The following is a 19,245-nucleotide window of genomic DNA, read 5'->3' on the forward strand; positions in this document are numbered from 1 at the left end:
CAGGCCACCAGAACTCCCTTTTAGAATACATTATTTCATGTAACCCGTACAGCAGCATAAAATGGGTCCTGTTAATGTTCATTTTAGAGATGAGTAAGTTCAAGCTCATAATTCATCCAGCAGATACTGAGCACTTACTTTGTGCCAGTCATTTTAGGTGCTTTGAATATATGGGTGAACTGAACAAAATTTCTCTTTGTGACATCTGTGTATGTATATATATGAGTCCAGGGACTCAGATGACACATAAGGAAAATAAGATGTAGTTTGCTAAAAGATGCTAAGTGCTATAAGAAGATCTGATGCCTAGTGGGAAAACGCTGCACTGCGATCCCAAAGGCACTCGTATCCTCCAGCTGCTCTGTGGAAGGAGGAGGGCATTCTCTTGCATGATTTACTGCCTCTGAAAACCTCCTGGAGGGTCAGCTATAGGTCAGTTCCAACTTGATGGTACACAACAATGGGGAGAATAGGGATGGGGCAAGTAGAAAGGTTTAATATTAATTTGGGAAATTGAGGAAATCCTCATTGAAAAGATAACTTTGAGGTAAGACTTGTTGGTGGTGTAAGACTTGAAGAATTTCCCCTGAACATTGAGAGGAGCATTCCAGATGGAACAGCTGGAGCAAGAGCCTGAGGTAGGAATGGGCCTGCCGTTTTGCAGCTGAGGTCTGCAAGTTGTGACACTGTGAGCAAGGGGGTAATAGGATAGAGATGAAGTCAGAGAAGCAGTTGGAAACAGCTCCTATCTAGGCCATTGGAGGAACTTTGGCAGAAATCCAGAAGTGATGAGAAGTGGCCGGGTTCTGGTTATATCATGAAGAAGTTGGTCTAATCTGTTGATGAATTGGGTAGAGGAAGCAAGGTTGACTCAAAGCTTTTAGGTTGGGATCAAGGTTGATCTGAGTACCTGAAAGGATCAAGTTGCCTTTGATAGAGTCACAGGGTAGTGCTGCCATGCTAAGTTGCTGACCGAGAGTGTTGGAAATTCAAGCACATTCAGAGGGCTTCTTAGAAGAAAGGCCTGTCATGGGTTGAATGGTGTACCCCAGAAATTATGTATTGTGGAAGCTATGTAATGTTTATCTGTGTATGTAATGTTTCTGACCTGTTAAACTAAATAATATCTTTAATTGTTGAGTCAGAACCTACTCAGCTGACCCTCCAAGTTTTCAGAGGCTGTAAATCACATTAGAAGGAGATTGCCTATCATTCTCTCAAGGAGCTACTGGTGGACTCAAACTGCCTGAGAGACTAATTAACCTTTGAATTAGCATTGCACCTCCCTACTCAAAGGTGGTTTTGTGCCTTCCAGTCAGAACCAATTCACAGCTGACCCTCCTGCAGGTTTTCAGAGGCTGTAAAAAAAAAAATCTCACAGGGCAAGATTGCCTATCTATCGAACAGCAGCTGGTGGGTTCCATTTGAACTGCTTGTCTTTAGGTTGTCAGTACACCTCTGTACCAACTAGGCCACCAGAACTCTGTACCCCCCTAACCAAATAGTAGAAGGTACTACAGGCCTGCCACAGGGGAACTTCCCTTACATCTTATTAGATAAGATTAGAGGTGGAGATTAAGGGTTGGATGTAACACTCCCTAATCCTATCATCTCCCTAATCAGATGTCAGGGAAGTTCTCTTGTGATATGGCCAGTAATACCTTTTCTCTAACCAGAAAGCAAGCCAGGATGTGGGGAGGGGACCCTCTTAGTATTAACAAATAATTGACAAGAGTAGAGTGCATTTTTTTAGACCTGAACCCTTTTTCAATGACATTTCCTAGAAGTCCTCCTTGAGACTAGATCACTAGAGAGCTCCGATGCCCAGGTTTTGGACTCAGTCTGAATTTAGACTCCTAAACTATAAAATCAAATTGAGGCCAAAGGAAATTAAAATACATCCACAGGAACCAAGATATGATCTTGAATCAATTCCATCTGAATTTCATGATCATCTTCAGGATAGGTTTGAGGCATTGAACACCAATGATAGAAGACCAGATGGGTTGTGGGATGATATAAAGGATATCATCCATGAAGAAAGCAAAAGGTCATTACAAATACAGAGAAGAAAGAAAAAATGGGTGTCACAAGAGACTAAAGATTGCACTGGAGCATCAAGAAACCAAATCTAAAGGGAAACATGTTTGAAGTGAAAGCAGAACAGACCTTGATTTCAAAGGGCAGCTCAGGAAGACAAAACAAAGTATTATAATGCAATGTGCAGAGAGCTGGAGTTGGAGAATAAAAAGTGAAGAACTCTTAATTTCTCAAGCTGAAAGAACTGAAAAATTTAAGCCTTGTGTTGCAATATTGAAAGATGCTATGGGCAATATATGGTGATGAAGGAAGAAGTTCAGGATGCTTTGAAGGAAATAAAAAAAAAAATAAGCCCCCAGGAATAGATGGTATACCAATTGACATATTTCAGCTCACAGATGCTGACCTGGACGTGCTCACCAAGTTGTGCAAAGAAATCTGGAGAACAACCGCTTGGCCAACTGACTGGAAGAGATCTATATTCCCATCTCAAAGAAGGGTGACCCAACAGAGTGTGGAAACTATAGAACAATATCATTGATTTCACATACAAGCAAGATTTTACTGAAGATTATCCAAAAATGACTGGAACAGCACATTTATCAAAGTTCATAGAGTTTCCAGAGGCATGTTATTTTGAGATGTAATACACAGTGTGTTACCGGTATGGAGATAGGACACATCCCTGGCATACACCCTTCCCAATTTTGGGAAGTGTTACCTGCTCTGTTCTGATGACTGTCTCTTGGTCCAAGTATAGGTTTCGCATTAGCACGATCAAGTGTCTGGGATTCCCATTCTTCTCAGAGTCAGCCACAGTTTGTTATGATCCACGCAGTCAAACACATTTGCATACTCAGTGAAACACAGATACACACTTTTGGTATTTCTTGCTTTCAGCTAAGATCCATCTAACATCAGCTACAATATCCCTAGTACCACGACCCCTTCTAAACCCATCCTGGACTTCCGGCAGTTCTCTGCTGATGTGTGGATTCAGGCCATGGTCTTTCTGATTACTAGCTATGCATCCAAGACTTGGAAAATGAATAAGGATGACAGGAGAAGAATTGATGCTGTTGACCTGTGATGTTGGAGAAGAGCACTGAGCATCCCATGGATGGCTAGAAGAACGAACAAATATGTCTTGGAGAGGGTGCAGCTGGAGTGCTCTTTAGAGCGAAGAGTAATGAGCCTTTGCCTCACATACTTTGGGCATGTTGCTAGAAGGACCTATTCCTTGAGAATGACATGACGTTGGGAAGAGGGGAGGGTCAGCGAAGGAGAGGAAGACCCCCAACAAGGTGGATTGATAACTGTTCTGAAATGGGCTCTGTGTGTCAGGAAGTGTGAGGATGGCGCAGGATAGAGCAGGGTTCATTCATGCTTGAAACGGTAAGAGTGAATTCCTGTTTGTTGAAGCTATCCACTTGTATGTCTGTTATAGCAGCATGTGATAACTAAGACATCCTGGCAAACAGTTCCTGAAGAGTTAGCCATTGAAAACTGCGAAAGATAGTTTGACCCTTAACACAGGAGTCAGCTTTGACTCTAAAGTCACTGGGATAGAAAGATTAAATTACTTCCTCAAGATTTGCTTCCTGCCAGAGGCATAAAATACATGTATATATAGGAAATAAACCAACAGGTTTATGAAGAATAGGTAATTTTTTCATAAATGGTCATATTTGTGTAGAGTTAATATTACCTTAATTATATGAAGAAATATTTTAGTTGTATAATAAATACTACTGTATAAAAATTTTCTTTTTACAAGATTGTTAAACAATCAAAATCTTCCAAATAGAATAAATATGTAAAATGTTGCACACTTGAAACTCATTACCTGCTGAGTCTGAACTGACTCACAACTGACACTGATTTTCAAAGGCTGTAAATCATAGGAGGAAATTGCCCATCTTTCTCTCTAGGGGGGCTGCTGGTGGATTCAAACTTCCTATCTTTGGACATCATTGCTGATGTCAGATTAATTCTGGCTGAAAGCAAAGAATACCAGAAGAATGTCTATTTGTGCTTTACTGACTACACACAGGCATTTGTGTTGATCATGACAATTTATGGCTAACGTTGAGAAGCATGAGAACCCAGAGCACTTATTTGTGCTCATGTGAAACATGTACCTAGACCTAGAAACTGTGTGTGTGAACAGAGCAAGGAAACAATAAATGGTTTAAAATTCAGAAAGATGTATGTCAAGGTTGTATTCCTTTCTCCATACCTGTTCAATCTGTATGCTGAGCAAATTATTCAAGACGCTGGACTCTGAAGAATGTGGCATCAGGTTTGGAGGAAGACTTATCAATAATCTACATTGTGCAGATGACACAACATTGCTTGTAAGTAAGGAGGACAAAGTGCTTGCTGCAAAAAATAAAAGAATTCAGCCTTCAAGATGGATTGCATCTCAATGTAAAGAAAACAAAAATTCTCAGCACTAGACCAATGGGCAACGTCATGTTGTTGTTGTTTTTATTGAGTACCATTGAGTCAGAACTGACGCATAGCTGACCCTCATGCCTTCGAGAATGTGCAGATTCTTAACCACTAGGCCATGGAGTGAAGGGTGAAATCGTTCATGACTTTATCTTTATCTTCTTTGGGTCCACAATCAACACCATGGGTACCAGCAGTCATGAGATACTGCACTGGGAGTCTGTTGTTAGGGATAGCTCCAAATTAGTAAGGAGCCATGATGTCTATTTGAGGACTAAGGTGTGCCTGATTGAGGCTGTGGTCTTAACAGTCACTTGATATGTTGCTGACAGCTGGACAGTGAATGAGGATGACAAAAGAATTGAGATCTTCAAGCTGTGGTGTTGGAAAAGAGCACTGAATATCCATCCATCCCATGGACAGCCAACAAAACAAACAGGTATGTCTTGGAGAAATTGCAGTCAGAGTGCTCTTTGGAGGCAAGAATAACAAAACATCTCACATTTGGGAATGTTGATAGGAGCAGCTATTCCTTGGAGAGAGACATCATGTTTGGAAAGGTGGAAGTTGGCGAAAGAGATGTAGGCTCTGAATCAGATGGATTGACACAGTGACTGCAGCAATGGGCTCAAGTATATCAGAGATGTGAGGATGGCACAGGGGAAGACAGTTCAGATCTGTCATTCACAGGTTCACTTTGAGTAGTACTCAATTCTATGGCCCTAGCTACAACAATCTTTGAATTGTCAGTGCAACTCTACCCTCTCGGCCACTGTGTGTGTTGTGTGCCTTCGAGTCAGCACCAACTCATAGCTGACCCTTCAGTGAGTTTTCAGAGGTAGTAAATCACATGGAAGGAGTGGATGCCACTCCTGCTTCCAATGCTTATGACTAGGCTCCTTAAAATGTTAGAGTCTCTCATTGTCCCCTGCGCCCAAATCCATGGAAGAGGTTAATAATAACTTTAGTAGATATCCTTTTAGGCAATTTCAATAAATACACAAACAAATACTTAAAATATGAAGCAACGAGAACCATATTAATACCTTTTCACAAATTGCCCTTTTTGTATAAATATATTGTAGTCCTCATTCCATGTGAATGCTCCATTCTATTCTGGTTTGTTGTCATGTGCAGTCCAGTCGTCTGCGACTCATAGCAACCCTATGTACAACAGCCCTAAAACCTGCTCTATACTGTGCCAATCTTATTGGCTCTGACACAACTACCCCCATTACCCCAGTCACTAAATCAATCCATCTCATTGAGGGTCTTCCTCTCCTGCACTGTCCCTACACCCTCCCAAGCATGACATCCCTCTTCAAGGACTGGTCCCTCCTTGCAGCATGTCCAGAGTTTGTCAGATGAAGGTTCAGAATCCTTGCCTCCAAGGAGTAGCCTGGTCTCACCACCTCTAGAACAAACCTGTTTGTTCTCCTAGCAGTCCATGGTATATTCAATACTCTTCTCAAGCACCACAGCTCAAAGGCATCAATTCTCCTTCTATCATCTCTAGTCATTGTCCAGCTTTCTGATGCGTAGTACGTAATTGTGAAGACTGTAGCCTGGATCATGGTGCACCTTAGTTCCCAGACTGCCATCGTTGTTCTTCAGTCCTCTGGAGAGGTCCCTGACAACAGACTTTCCCAATGCAATTTGTCTTTTGATTTCCTGGATGCTGGTACCAAGAGTCCTGATTGTGGAGCCACGCAAACTATAGCTATCTCAATCTCTTCACCATCTATCATGATGCTGTCAGTTGGCCCAGTGGTGAAAATCTTTGTTTTCTTGATGTTGAGCTTCAATTAATACTGAAGGCAGCAGCCCTTGACCTTCTGCAGCAAGCGCTTCCGGTCCTCCTCAGTTTCAGCAAGCAGGGTTGTGTCATCTGCATAACGCAAGTTGTTGATGAGTCGTCTTCCAATCCTAATGCCACATTTCTCCTCATAGAGCCATAAGTATGCTATAATTTTTTAAATTACTAGTATAAAGGTTTTCTATTAAGAGGAAATGTAGATACACAATAAAGCGGATAAGTCAAACTAAAAAAAACCCTAAAAATAAATAAATTTTAAAAAAATAATTCAAACTGCCTTCAAGGGTACAAAATAAAAGGTAAGCCTTTCCCCTCCCTATCCTCAACTCTAGTTTCATTCCCTGAAGTGCCTGCTTTCTGGTTTTTGTTCTTTGGAGGGTGAGTATCTCTTCTTTAAATGATAAGTTACCCCTTAGCAGCTAGAACCTTGGACTCTTAGCTACAAAAAGTGGGAGTTCAGGAAAATTTACATGGCCCTTCACCTCATGTCTGTTTCTTGATTGAACACATTCAGGTGATCAATTGACTGCACTTTAGGAAGAATGGAGAAATCAGCTCACTTTCTTCATTCCCTTGCCTCTCTGTTAATTACTATTTTCTGTTATTTCAAATTGTCTAATCTGTAAATATTCCATCTTTTCATTCTAAAAAGTTGAAAACCAATAAACATTTTCATTTTATGAGAAATCTTTATAAGGCCTCTATTTCACACAAGCCCTGTTTCACACTTCTGGATCATACTCTATTGCTGTTCCTGCGCGCGCGCGTGTGTGTGTGTGTGTGTGTGTGTGAGTGTGTGTGGGGGGGTATTTTTTCATTTTGATCGAGTACTCCTTTAAGTACTTGTCTCAGGATTACAAACTTGCTGGTTCTTGCATGTCTGGAAATGTCTTCCTTTTGCCCTTATGTTTTACCTGATTTGGGCTTCCTTATCCAAAAACTAATTTTCCAAAGAACTCTTTAACGACCTTGTTTCTACTTCTCTTTGAACCAGTTGTTGATGGAAAAGGGTTGTATGGTGCCCGTTGAGGCCTTCTTAATGTGTTTCTTTATCACATTATACTGATGTGTTTTCTCCACTGGCCCACTATAATATTTTTATTTGTAGATACTGTGCTTACAATCTATTGAGGCTTCCCTTTGGAAGAACAATACTTGCCTCTGGTATCTTGGGCTGTGGTTTTTCCCAGCTCTGATTATTTCACTTGTCGTTGCTATCTTTCAGAATTCTTTTTTTTATTTTTTGTTTGAAATACAACTTTATTCTGATTCTAAAGGAAAAGAATGGGAATGACAGTAACAAACAAGATTTTACCACTGACTATTGTGATTTGACTGCAAGCAGTCTTGTTTTTTGAAACTCAAGAAGGAAACTGCCTTTCAAAAGAGCTAAATATGTAGGTCCAAAAAATGAAGGGTTTTTTAACTGCCACACTCACTCCGAAGCCCATTCATTCATCTCTCCTTCAGCATCCCAAAGATTAGCACATGTTCTTCTTAGCTAGATAATAAAGTGGCAAACACGCGGCACCACTGACATCACAGGACAGTTGCCTATAAAACTAGACTTCTGACGCTGGGCTCCAGCTTCGTTCTCTCACCGATCGTCATCCTCGTCCGGGAGAGCAGTTGTCTGCGCAACCTCTAAATCATGCTCATATTGTGCTGCCAGTGCTGGGTCCATGACAACTTCTGGTGGGGCAAGAGCAGGTGTGGCAACAAACTCCAAGTTAGGGTCTCCAATTAGTTTTCTAGCAAGCCAAAGGAAAGGCTTTTCAAAGTTGTAGTTACTTTTGGCAGAAATATAGTACTGAAGATTCTTTGGTGGAAAATGGTGGATTTTGCCTTAACTTTCCTGTCCTTAGTGTCCACTTTATTGCCACACAACACAATGGGGATGTTTTCACATACTCGAACCAGATCTCTCTGCCAGTTAGGCATGTTCTTGTAGGTAACTCTCGTTACATCAAACATAATGGCACACTGGGCTTGGATATAATAGCCATCCCTCAGTCCCCCAAATTTTTCCTGGCCAGCTGTATCCCACACAATGAGTTTAATCGGTCCTCTGTTGTTGTGGAACACGAGGGGATGGACCTCCACATCCAAGGTGGCTACATACTTCTTGAATTCACCAGATAACATTTCACGAACATCGTTTTTCCAGTACCACCATCACCCACGAACACGAGTTTGAAATGGACTTGGGGTTCTCCTTGGGCAGCCATCATGATGGTTCTTCCAGAAGCATCTCTGGGCCCCGTCTGACTGCCAGAATTCTTATTTTTTAAAATATATGGGTATATGCCAATGTGTCTACACTTCTTTTTCCTAAGTAAATATTTGGGGGGCTCTGGTGGCGTGTTGTTGTTAGGTGCTGTTGAGTCAAGTATGACTCAAAGTGATCCTGTGAACAAAAGGTCTGAACCCTGTCCTATCCTGCACCATCCTCATGTGACACAAGCCTGTTGCTGCAGTCACTATATCAATTCATCTCATTGATAGTCTACCTCTCTCTTTTTTCTGACCCTTTACCTTTCCAAGCATTATAACCCTTTCGAAGGAATAACCTAGCAGCATGCCCAAAATATGCGTGATGAAGTTTCAACATCCTTGCCTTCTCTAAGAAGCTTTTCCAAAAACACACCTGTGGTGTGTTGGGTTTTTTTTCTTTATTTTTGTTTTGTTTTTGTGGGGTTGTTGGTTTTGGAGTGTATTTTTTCTGAGAATGAGAACAAATAGAATTCTCTTCCACTCAGTCAGCCAGACAGCGGTCCTCCAAATCTCCTGGCATAATAGCTGCACCTGTTAGTTGAAACTGGTCAATTGGTCTTTATTTTTTTGCCATTGCCTTCAGTGAAGCTTGAACTTCTTCCTTCATTTCCCTTCGCTCTTTTTCATATGGTACTTCCTGAAATTTTCAGTGTCACTAGGTGTTTTTCTTACAGTGGTTCTTTGTACATCTTCTTTTGATGCTTCCTGCATCATTCAAAATTTTGCCCATAGCATCTCTCAATATCGCAACTCAAGGCTTGAATTTGTTTTTCAGTTCTTTCAACTTTAGAATTGCCAAGCAAGCTCTTGCCTTTTTATTCTCCAACTCCAGCTTTGCTTTGTCTTCTTGAGCTGCCCTTTGAAATATTTTTTTTATTTCTTTTATTCCAGCATTTCTCCTCTTTGTTTTGGCTTCTCAATGCTCTAATGCGATTTTCAGAGTCTCTTCTGACATAGATTTTGGCCTTTTCCTTCTCCTCTGTCTTTGTAACAATCTTTCACTTTCTTCATAGATGATATCCTTGATGTCATTCCACAACTCATCTGGTCCTTAATCATTAGTGTTTAATGCCTCAAACCTTTTCTGGAGATTATTTTAAATTTAGATGGGATAAACTCAAAGTTGTGTTTTGATTCTTGTAAACTAGTTTTGGTTTTCTTCAGCCTCAGTTTGAACTTGCACATGAGTCTGTTTCATAGTCAGCAAGCTCCTGGCCTGGTTTTGATGGCTGATATCAAGCTTCTTTCTTTCTTTTTTGATATCAATGATTCTTTCCATAAATGTAGTCTAAATCCTGTGCAGTCTATCAAGTGAAATCCATGTCTAAAGTCACATTTTGTGGTTTTTTAAAGAAGGTATTTGCAATGAATAAATAGTTGAATGTAAAAAATTCAATCATTCAATGTCCAACCTGATTTCTGTCACCAAGAGTACTTTCCAACTACCATTCCTTCCTCTTAATTTCCAACTTTTGCGTTCCAGTCACTAACAGTTATTAATGTATCTTGATTGCATGTTTGACCAATTTTAGACTTTAGAAGTTGGTGAAAATCTTCCATTTCTTCTTTGGCTTTAGTCGCTATATTTGGCATTATAGTTACATTAACAGGGTGTCTTTTTATGCATGTGGTTACTACCCTATCCCTCACAACATTGTACTTTAGGATTGATCTTGAAATTATCTTTTTCACTATGAGTACTGTACCATTCTTCCTCAGATTCTCATTCATGGCACAATAGTCCGTATGATTGTCTGATTCAAAATGGCCCATGCCCATCCATCTTTGTTTACCAATGCCTAGAATGTCAATATTCATGTGTTCCACCTAAGTTTTGACAACTTCTAGTATTCCTACATGCCTACATTTCATGTACCAATTATCAAAGGGTGTCTGCAGTTGTTTCTCTTCATTTTGAGTGACGTCCAATCTGGCCTTTACCTCCAGGACTTTATTCCTCTGCTGTTCATATGGTTTTCAGAGACCTGTTATTTCAGACAAGGATGGTCAATCCTGCTTCTGAATCCATCTGAATCTGGGGGCTCTGCTGAAATCTGTCCACCACTCTTCTAGCATTTGAAACATCGGTGGTGTAACTTCCACAAACCACAGCAACCCACAAATTATTCCAGACCAAGTAAACTGACAGACAAGTGCTGTACTAATATGATGTCAAGATTAACAGACCTAAACTACAAAGTAATTGTTGTTGTGTACCACCAAGTCAGAACTGACCCATAGCTGATCCTCCAGTAGGTTTGCAGAGGCAGTAAATCACATGGGAGAAGATTGCCCATCTTTCTCTCACAGAGTAGTTGGTGGATTTGAATCAAGTACCTTTGCGATGGTAGCATCATTCCTTACCACTAAGCCACCAGAACTCCCTACAACGTGATCAGCAACATGCAAATCATTTCCCCAATACTATTAACTGATAGTTGGGTGTTGTACTTAACAGCAAATCGTAAAGACAGGAAAAAAAAGATAATCGGTCATACAAATGTAATGGTTAAGGACAGCTTTCTCTGGCTTGAACTGAGGGCAGTGGTGCCTTAGTGGTAAGGAATTGTGCTGTCAATGCAAAGGTGCATGGTTTGAATCCACTAACTGCTCAGCAGGGGAAAAATGGACAATTTCCTCCCCTATAATTTACTGCTTTTCAAAACTCACTAGAGGGTCACTCGGCTCACAGGTCTGCAGTGCCCCCTTTTTTAAATTACATGTCAAAAACTACTTTGATCAAGTTAGTTCTGACTCATGGTGACTCTCCAGTTTCCAAGCATTTATGGGAGGAAACTGTCTGCCTCCCATAGAACAGCTAGTGGACTCAAACCAGCAACCTTTGCAGTTCAACACGTAACATACTAAACCACCAGGGTTCCTTTTTAAACTACATTCAAAATTATTATCTGTAACATCTGCTTATGGCCTGTCCAGTTTGTCTGGTTCATTTATCGCCTGGTTTAGCCAGAACTACTCATTTAAACTTTGTTGCTTTATTACCTAATGCAGCTAGTCCCCATTATTATCTCTTTTACTTTTTCAAAATCAATTATTGCTAGTCCTTGTTTTTCTTCCAAATGGGCATCATCAGATTATTTTGGGGAAAATTCCTCTCCCTTCAAGTCTGATTGCAGATTTTTACGGAGCCTCAATTAAATTGGCAATAACATATCTAAAGAGGATGTGTTAACATAAAGAAAAGCTGATTGGAGTCCAGAGGAAGCCTAAACGTTGGCTTCCCTTCACAAAAATAAGCTGTGTTCATCCAGCCCTGCTGGAAGAGGAGGTGCTGTTTGCTGTGTGCAACTGTTCTATTTCTAGAGAGGGAGGAGCACTGTGATTCAGGGGTGCTTCTGACCCCTCAGTACCCTCCAGCAGTGACAGGATGGCACCTCATACTGTTGCACCTACTGGTCTTCACAGCCTTAAGCACTTGTCCTATCTTTTTATTTTTTTTTTCCTATCTTTTTTAAAAACCATTTACCTAATTGAAAAGAAAGAGTTGGCACTGAGTAGATTCATTTATAGCAGTGTGTGTGATTAGAGCTCTATAGGGTTTCAATGACTGATTGTCTAAAAGTAGATTGCCACACTTTTCCTCTAAGGTGCCCTTGGTTGTACTGTGCCAATGTTTTAGTTAAAACACTTTAGCCATTTATGCCACTCAGGGATTTGAACACTAGTGGCTTAGTGGTAAGGAATGGTACTGCCAACCCAAAGGCACATGGCTCAAATCCGATACAAGCTGCTCGGAGGGAGAAAGATGGGCAATCTCCTTCCATGTGATTTACAGCCTCTGAAAACTTGCTAGAGGATCAGCTATGAGTCCGTTCTGACTTGACGGTACATAACTGTAAGAACAGCAAACACATTTGTAATCAAAATGTTAAATCTTCAGTATTTAAACTTCTTTTAAATCAGTAAGAACAAAAGAGATAACTAATGGGAAAAAATAGGCTTTGATACAAATGGGCAATTTACAAAAGAAAAGATAAACTCTGATGAAAATATGAAAGGTAGTTTTGATATTCAGAATCAAAGATGTACACATTGAAAATGTGAGATACCACTGTTTGCCTTTCAAATTGGTAAAGGTGATTGTTGTTGTGAATTGCTGTCAATTCAGATCTGATTCATAGAGATCCCTCTGACCAACTGAAATAAACTGCTCAGTCCTGTGTCATCCTCAGAGCTGCTGCTGTATTTGAGCCCACTTTTGTAATCCATCTCCTTAAAGGTCTTCCTCTTCTTTGATGTCTCTTGGCTTTTCCAAGCATGGTATTGTTCTCCAAGGACTGGTCCCTTCTGGTAACATGTCCAAGATACATGCCATGGGCATTTGAATATTCAGATATTGCTGATGCGAGTATAAACGAGTTCTGCCTTTTTTAGGAAAATGTGTCGCATGCATCAAAAGCCTTTGCTTGCATTTGATTCGGCAATATCCTTTTAGGAATCAATACAAAGGAAACAACCAAATAACAATAAAATGCATAAGCAAAGATGTTCACTGCAGTGCAATTATAGTAGTGAAAAATGGAAATTATACCTAAAGTTGGAATTGTACAGTCTACAATTTTGCTGAGTTGACTCTTGAGACCATTGGTATCTGCGTCACCTAAGAGCCTTTTAGAAACACAGACCTTCACCCCAAAACCAGACCTGGCACCTACGACTCTGAATATGTTGGACTAAGTACAAGTGCCCCATAGGGCTTCCAAGGTGTAAACTTTGTCCCCAGAGAGGCTAGTTGTTTTGAACCATCAATCTTGCGGTTGGCAGCTGAGCTCTTAACCGCTGGGCCCCCTGGGCTCCTTAGGCTTCACCATAGATCTTCTAAAGTAGAATGTGTTTTGTGACAGGTCCTTAGGGTGTTTGTGTGAGCATTAAAATGTTACATGCTCTGACAGGGATCTACATCCAACTGTTAGCACTGATTCATTTTCCCCTTCTGAGTAGTGATGCTTTGTTTCTATTTTAAATGCTTTTTCTAGTTTTTCTACCACTAGCTTGCTTTCCCCTCCCCCCACTCCCACCCCCGAAACATAACCACATGTCAATGGTAGAAAAACACATCCTACCCTTCCACATCCCTGATACACCTGACCAACTCTCTCTCATCTAAGACAAATTGGTTGGCTCCTTCCTCTTCCACCCTCTGTCAGGCAGTCTCAGTCCACTTATGTTTTTGGTCTAGTAACCATAGCACTGTGCTGAAATTATTGCTCTTGCTTCTTCATCTGTTCAAATACTAAAACTGGGAGGAAAATGCCAAGAAAATTAGATAGACTCTAGTGCAGAACTCAAATGGAAGTTGGCATTATAATTATGGCTTTATTCGTCTGTATGCTCTCTGGACTGTGAGCCTCAGCACCGTGTCTTCCTCGCCTCCCAGCTGAGAGTCTGACCCTAAGTGGTGGTGGTAGAGGTGTGGTTAGATGCCATTGAGTCGACCATGACTCTAGCAACCCTATAAACAGCAGATCTATACCCTGCCCTGTCCTGTGCTGTCCTCATGTCTGTTGTTGTTGTTTTTAGCCACCATCAAGTTGCATATGACACATAGCGACTCTCTGAGCAACAGATCTATCCTGAGTCATCCTGTCATCACTGACACACTTGAGCCAATTGGTGCAGTCACTGTGTCGTCAGTCCATCTCATCAAGGACCTTCCTGTCTTTCATGAACCCTCCTCCACATTTCCAAGCACGACGTCCCTCTCCAAGGAACAGCCTCTCCTAGAAAAGTGCTCAAAATATGTCAGTTGAATCTTTATCATCTTTGCCTACACTTTTCCCAAGAGATATCTGTTGGTTCTTTTGACAGTTCGTGGGATAGTCAGCACTTTTCTCCAACACCACGCTCAAGGCATTGATCATTATCCTATCATCCTTAATCATTGTCCAGCTCTCAGATGCACAGCAGGTGACAGAAAAGAACATGGCCTGAATCTTGTGCACCTTAGTCTTCAGGTTGACATCATTGCTCTTCAATACATTGGAGAGTTCCCTAACAACAGACTTGCCCAATGCAGTATGTTTCCTGAGCTCCTTTCAATTGGTATGAGAGGTATTGGTTGTGGTGAATCCCAGTGAGATTAAATAATTGACAATTTCAATCCTTGCTCCATCTATCATGATGTTGTTTATTAGTTCAATGGTGAAGATTTTTGTCTTTATGATGTTGAGATGCAACACTGAAGGTTGTATTCTTAGATCTTCTGCAGCAAGAACTTCAAGTCTTCACTTTCTACAAGCAAGGTTGTGTCATTTGCATAACGCAGGTGGTTGATGAGCCTTCTTCCAATCCTGATGCCATTTTTCTTCATAGAGTCCAGCTTCTTGAATTATTTGGTCAGTGTACAAATTGAATAGGTAAGGAGAAAGGATGCAACCTGAGGCACACCTTTTTCCTCATTTTAAACCATACAGTGTCCCCTTACTCTATTCAGACAACAATTTCCCGAACAACAATAGAGGACTAGACTATTAGAGATAAAGCCATATCTGATATATCTGAACCCACTGTTGAATTTACAGTGTCAAACCATCTCATTGAGGGTCTTCCTTTCTTTCTCTGACAATCCACTTTATCAAGAATGATGTCTTTTTCCAAAAACTGGCCCCTCCTAACAACATGGCAAAGTATATTCAGTGTATGTTAAATGGATGAAAGAGGAGGGGGTTTTACATAACTCTGCTTGTTGAAAGTGTTGAAACACTTGCTGTAGAAGATCAAAGACTCTTGTTGTTATGTGCCATTGAGTTGCCTGCAATTTATAGCGACCCTACGTACAACAGGTCTGAACCCTGCTCTATCTTGAGCCAAGCTTATTGTCTCTGACACACCTGCCCCCGTTACCTCAGTCACTGAGTCAATCCATCTCATCCAGGGTCTTCCCCTCTTGTCCTGTCCCTCCACCCTCCCAAGCATGATGTTCCTCTCCAATGACAGGTCCCTCCTTGCAACATGCCCAAAATAAGTCAGATAGAGCTTCAGAATCCTTGCCTCCAAAGATCAGCCATAGTTTCACCCTTTCCAGAATGAACCTTTTGTTCTCCTAGTGATTCATGGGCTATTCAATGCTCTTCTCCAGCACCATAGCACAAAGACATCAATTCTGCTTCTATCATCCTTAGTCATTGTCCAGCTTTCTGATGCATAGTACATAATTTTGAAGACTGTGGCCTGGATCATGGTGCACCTCAGTTTCCAAACTGACATCATTGCTCTTCAGTACTCTGGAGCGGTCTCTGGCAGCAGACTTTCCCAATGCAATTTGTCTTTTGACTTCCTGTATGCTGGTACCAAGAGTCCTGATTGTGGAGCCAAGAAACTAAAGCTGTTAAGTATCTCAATCTTTTCACCATCTATCAATGATGCTGCCAATTGGCCCAGTAGTGAGAATCTTTGTTTTCTTTATATTGAGCTTTAATTCATATTGAATGCTGCAATCCTTGACCTTCTGCAGCAAGTCCTTCAGGTCCTCCACAGTTTCAGCAAGCAAGGTTGTGTCATCTGCATAACACAGGTTGTTTATGAGTCTTCCTTCAGTCCTGATGCCGCATTCCTCCTCATAGATCCCAGCCTCTGGGATGATCTGTTCTGGATATAGATGGAAAAGGTATGGAGATAGGACACATCTTTTGTGTACACCCTTCCTGGTTTTGAACCATGCAGTGTTTCTTTGCTCTGTTGTAACAGCTGCCTTCTGGTCAAAGTATAGGTTTCATATAGGCACAGTCACATGTTGTGGGATTCCCATTCTTCTCAGAGTTAACAACAGTTCATTGTGATCTACACAAATGCCTTTGTACAGTCAATGAGACACAGACATTCAAAGACTATACAGCTTTCAAAATAGATTACCTCTCACCTCCAAGAAGACAAAATTCCTCACCAGTGGACAGAGATCAGCAACATTATGACAGATTGAAGTCAATTTAGTTTCACTGGGATCCACAATCAATAGCCTTTGTACCAGCAGGAATAATGATGTCAATTTGAAGACTAAGGTGCATCTGATCAAGGCCATTATCTTTTCCATCACCTGCTAGATATCTTAGAGCTGGACAATGATTAAAGACAACAGAATAAGGATTAATTACTTTGAGCTGTGGTGTTGGAGAAGAGGGCTAACATCCCATGAATGGCCAAAAGAACCCCAGATATGTCTTGGAGAAAGTACATCCAGAATGCTCCTTGCAGGCAAAGATGACAAAGCTTTGTCTCACTCTTTTGGGCATGTTGTTAAGAAAGGCTATTCCTACTGCAATCCCAGAAGTATGCGATTCAAACCCACCAGATTTGCTGGAGAAGGAGGGGCAGTCTCCTCTTGTACCAGTCAGATACGATTTGACAGTACACACTTATACACACGCGTGTGCGCGCGCGCACACACACACACACACACACACACACACACACAAAATAATAAAATAAATGTGTTTTAAAAAGAAAGGCTATTCCCTGGAGAGGGGGTTGAAGAAAAGAAAAAGACCCTCCCCCAGATGGGTTGACCCAGTGACTGCTGCAATGGACTGGAGTATGCGGAAATGATGAGGATGACACAAGACAGGCCATGATTCAGATCCGTTGTTCATAGGCTATGAGAGATTTCCTTGGAGAGGGACGTCATGCTTAGAGAGGTGGAGGAGGGTCAGTGAACGAAAGGAAGGCCCTTAAAGAGATGGGCTGACACAGTGACTGCAGCAATGGGCTCAAGTGTGTCAGTGATGATGAGGATGGCACAGGATAGGCCAGGGTTCAGATCTGTTCACAGGGTCACTCTATGTCATATTCAACTCGATAGCACCTAACAACAATTTCACCTGGCTGTCAGAAGCAATCAGGGCTGGAGTTCTCAGCACTTCTAGGACACCCCTCCTCCCTGTTCCTCACAAAGACATTTCCCATCCCCCAGATTTCCCATCCTCTTCAAGTAAAAAAGAGCTTGCAAGACCATATCCAAACTTCTTCACCCTCTACCTAACAGGCTGCTTCCTTCTTGTCTCCCACACCAGCCCAAGGAATGGCTCACAGGGAGATTTACCAAACGCCACCAACCATAGTCATTTGGATAGAAACTAGAATTTGAGCCTAGGGGCAAATTTTGGGTACCCAAAATTGCCTTACTCCTCAATCTCCCCCAAAGACCCTTTCTTTGTCCCAGAGGCTTCTCCTGGAGTAGCCAAAATTCTCTCTTTCCGGTATAATTTTCCCCCTTCCTGAATAATTGTATTGTTGTTGTGAATATGCAAAGTAAAACATGCACAAATTCAAATTTCTACATACACAAGCTCTGATGGCATGGTCTGTAGGGAGGTGTGCTGGTGATTCAAAGACTGTAACATCTCTGGAGGTTCAAATCTACCAGTGGTTCCATGGGAGGAAGATGAAGAAATGTCCTTGTGTACAATTTACAGCTTTCGAGACCTGCTGGAGGGTCGGCTACGAGTGACTTCCAACTTGGCAGTCATGAGTACATGTACAATTTTGTGATTATGATTCCCTGGTTCAACTCCCACCACACTTCTTACATGTTTGCTAATTATTTCATGCTCATTTGTGCTCCAGGACTTATCTGTTTGTTCTTTTGGCAGTCCATGGGATATTCAGTGCTCTTCTCCAACACCACAGCTCAAAGACATCAGTTCTTCTTCTGTCATTCATTGTCCAGCTCTCAGATGACAAAGCTTCATCTCATATATACTTTGGGCATGTTGTTAAGAAAGGCTATTCCAGGGAGCTCTGGTAGTCTAGGGGCAAGAAGCTGCACTGCAATCCCAGAGACGCACGGTTCGTATCCACCAGATGCTCTGCTGGAGAAGGAGGTGAAATCTCCTCCTGTACCAGTCAGATCTGATTTGATGGTGTACACACACACACACAAAATAATAAAAATAATTTTTTTTAAAAAAAAAAGGAAAAGCTTTTCCTTGGAGAATGGGTTGAAGAAAGAAGGAAGACCTTCACTCAGATGGATTGACCCAGTGACTGCTGCAGTGGGCAGGAGCATGTCAGTAATTATGAGGATGGAACAGGACAGACAGGATTCAGATCTGTTGTTCATATGACTACTGTGAGTCATACCTGACTCAATGGCTCCTAACAACAACAATAACTTTTGAGCTCTGGTGGCTTAGTGATAAGGAGTTGCACCGCCAACCCAAAGGCATGCAGTTCTAATCCACCATCTGCTCCTCAGGAGAAAGACAAATTGTTCCTGTGCAATCTACTGCCTCTAAAACCCTCTGGAGGGTCAGTTATGAGTCAGTTCCAACAGCACAGAACATTAGCCTATACTCACTGGCCCCTGAGGTTCCTATCTAATCTTTTGACTTGCTGTTGTCAGTTAGATTCAAAGTGTAAAATGCTCAAGGCAAACGTTTTTCTTGTTGTTTGCTTACTCATTCACCCGATGTCATTGTGTCAGAACCCAAAGGCGGAGCCTCTAGGGTAGTTCAAATTCACTAGATATCCCAAGGGAGAAAGATGGGCAGTTTACTCCTGTGCCATTTAATCCTACAAAAATCTTGCTAGAGGGTCAATTATGAGTTGTTTCCTACTCTTGACAATGTGTAATGAGTACTCTCTTGGAGTGGAGGAGCTGATGGATTGGAATCATCAGACGCGTGACTTTGCAGTTAGAAAGGTAA

General features: G+C 41.4%; 1 pseudogene; it reads right to left on the reverse strand.

Moving 5' to 3' along the window:
• Positions 1-7,907: 7,907 nt before the first annotated feature.
• LOC102844054 lies at positions 7,908-8,538 on the reverse strand (annotated as a pseudogene).
• Positions 8,539-19,245: the final 10,707 nt, after the last annotated feature.

Source organism: Elephantulus edwardii, unplaced genomic scaffold, assembly GCF_000299155.1.
Source record: "Elephantulus edwardii isolate Elephantulus edwardi_28Jun2011 unplaced genomic scaffold, EleEdw1.0 scaffold00049, whole genome shotgun sequence".
In the NCBI taxonomy this organism is placed as follows: domain Eukaryota; kingdom Metazoa; phylum Chordata; class Mammalia; order Macroscelidea; family Macroscelididae; genus Elephantulus; species Elephantulus edwardii.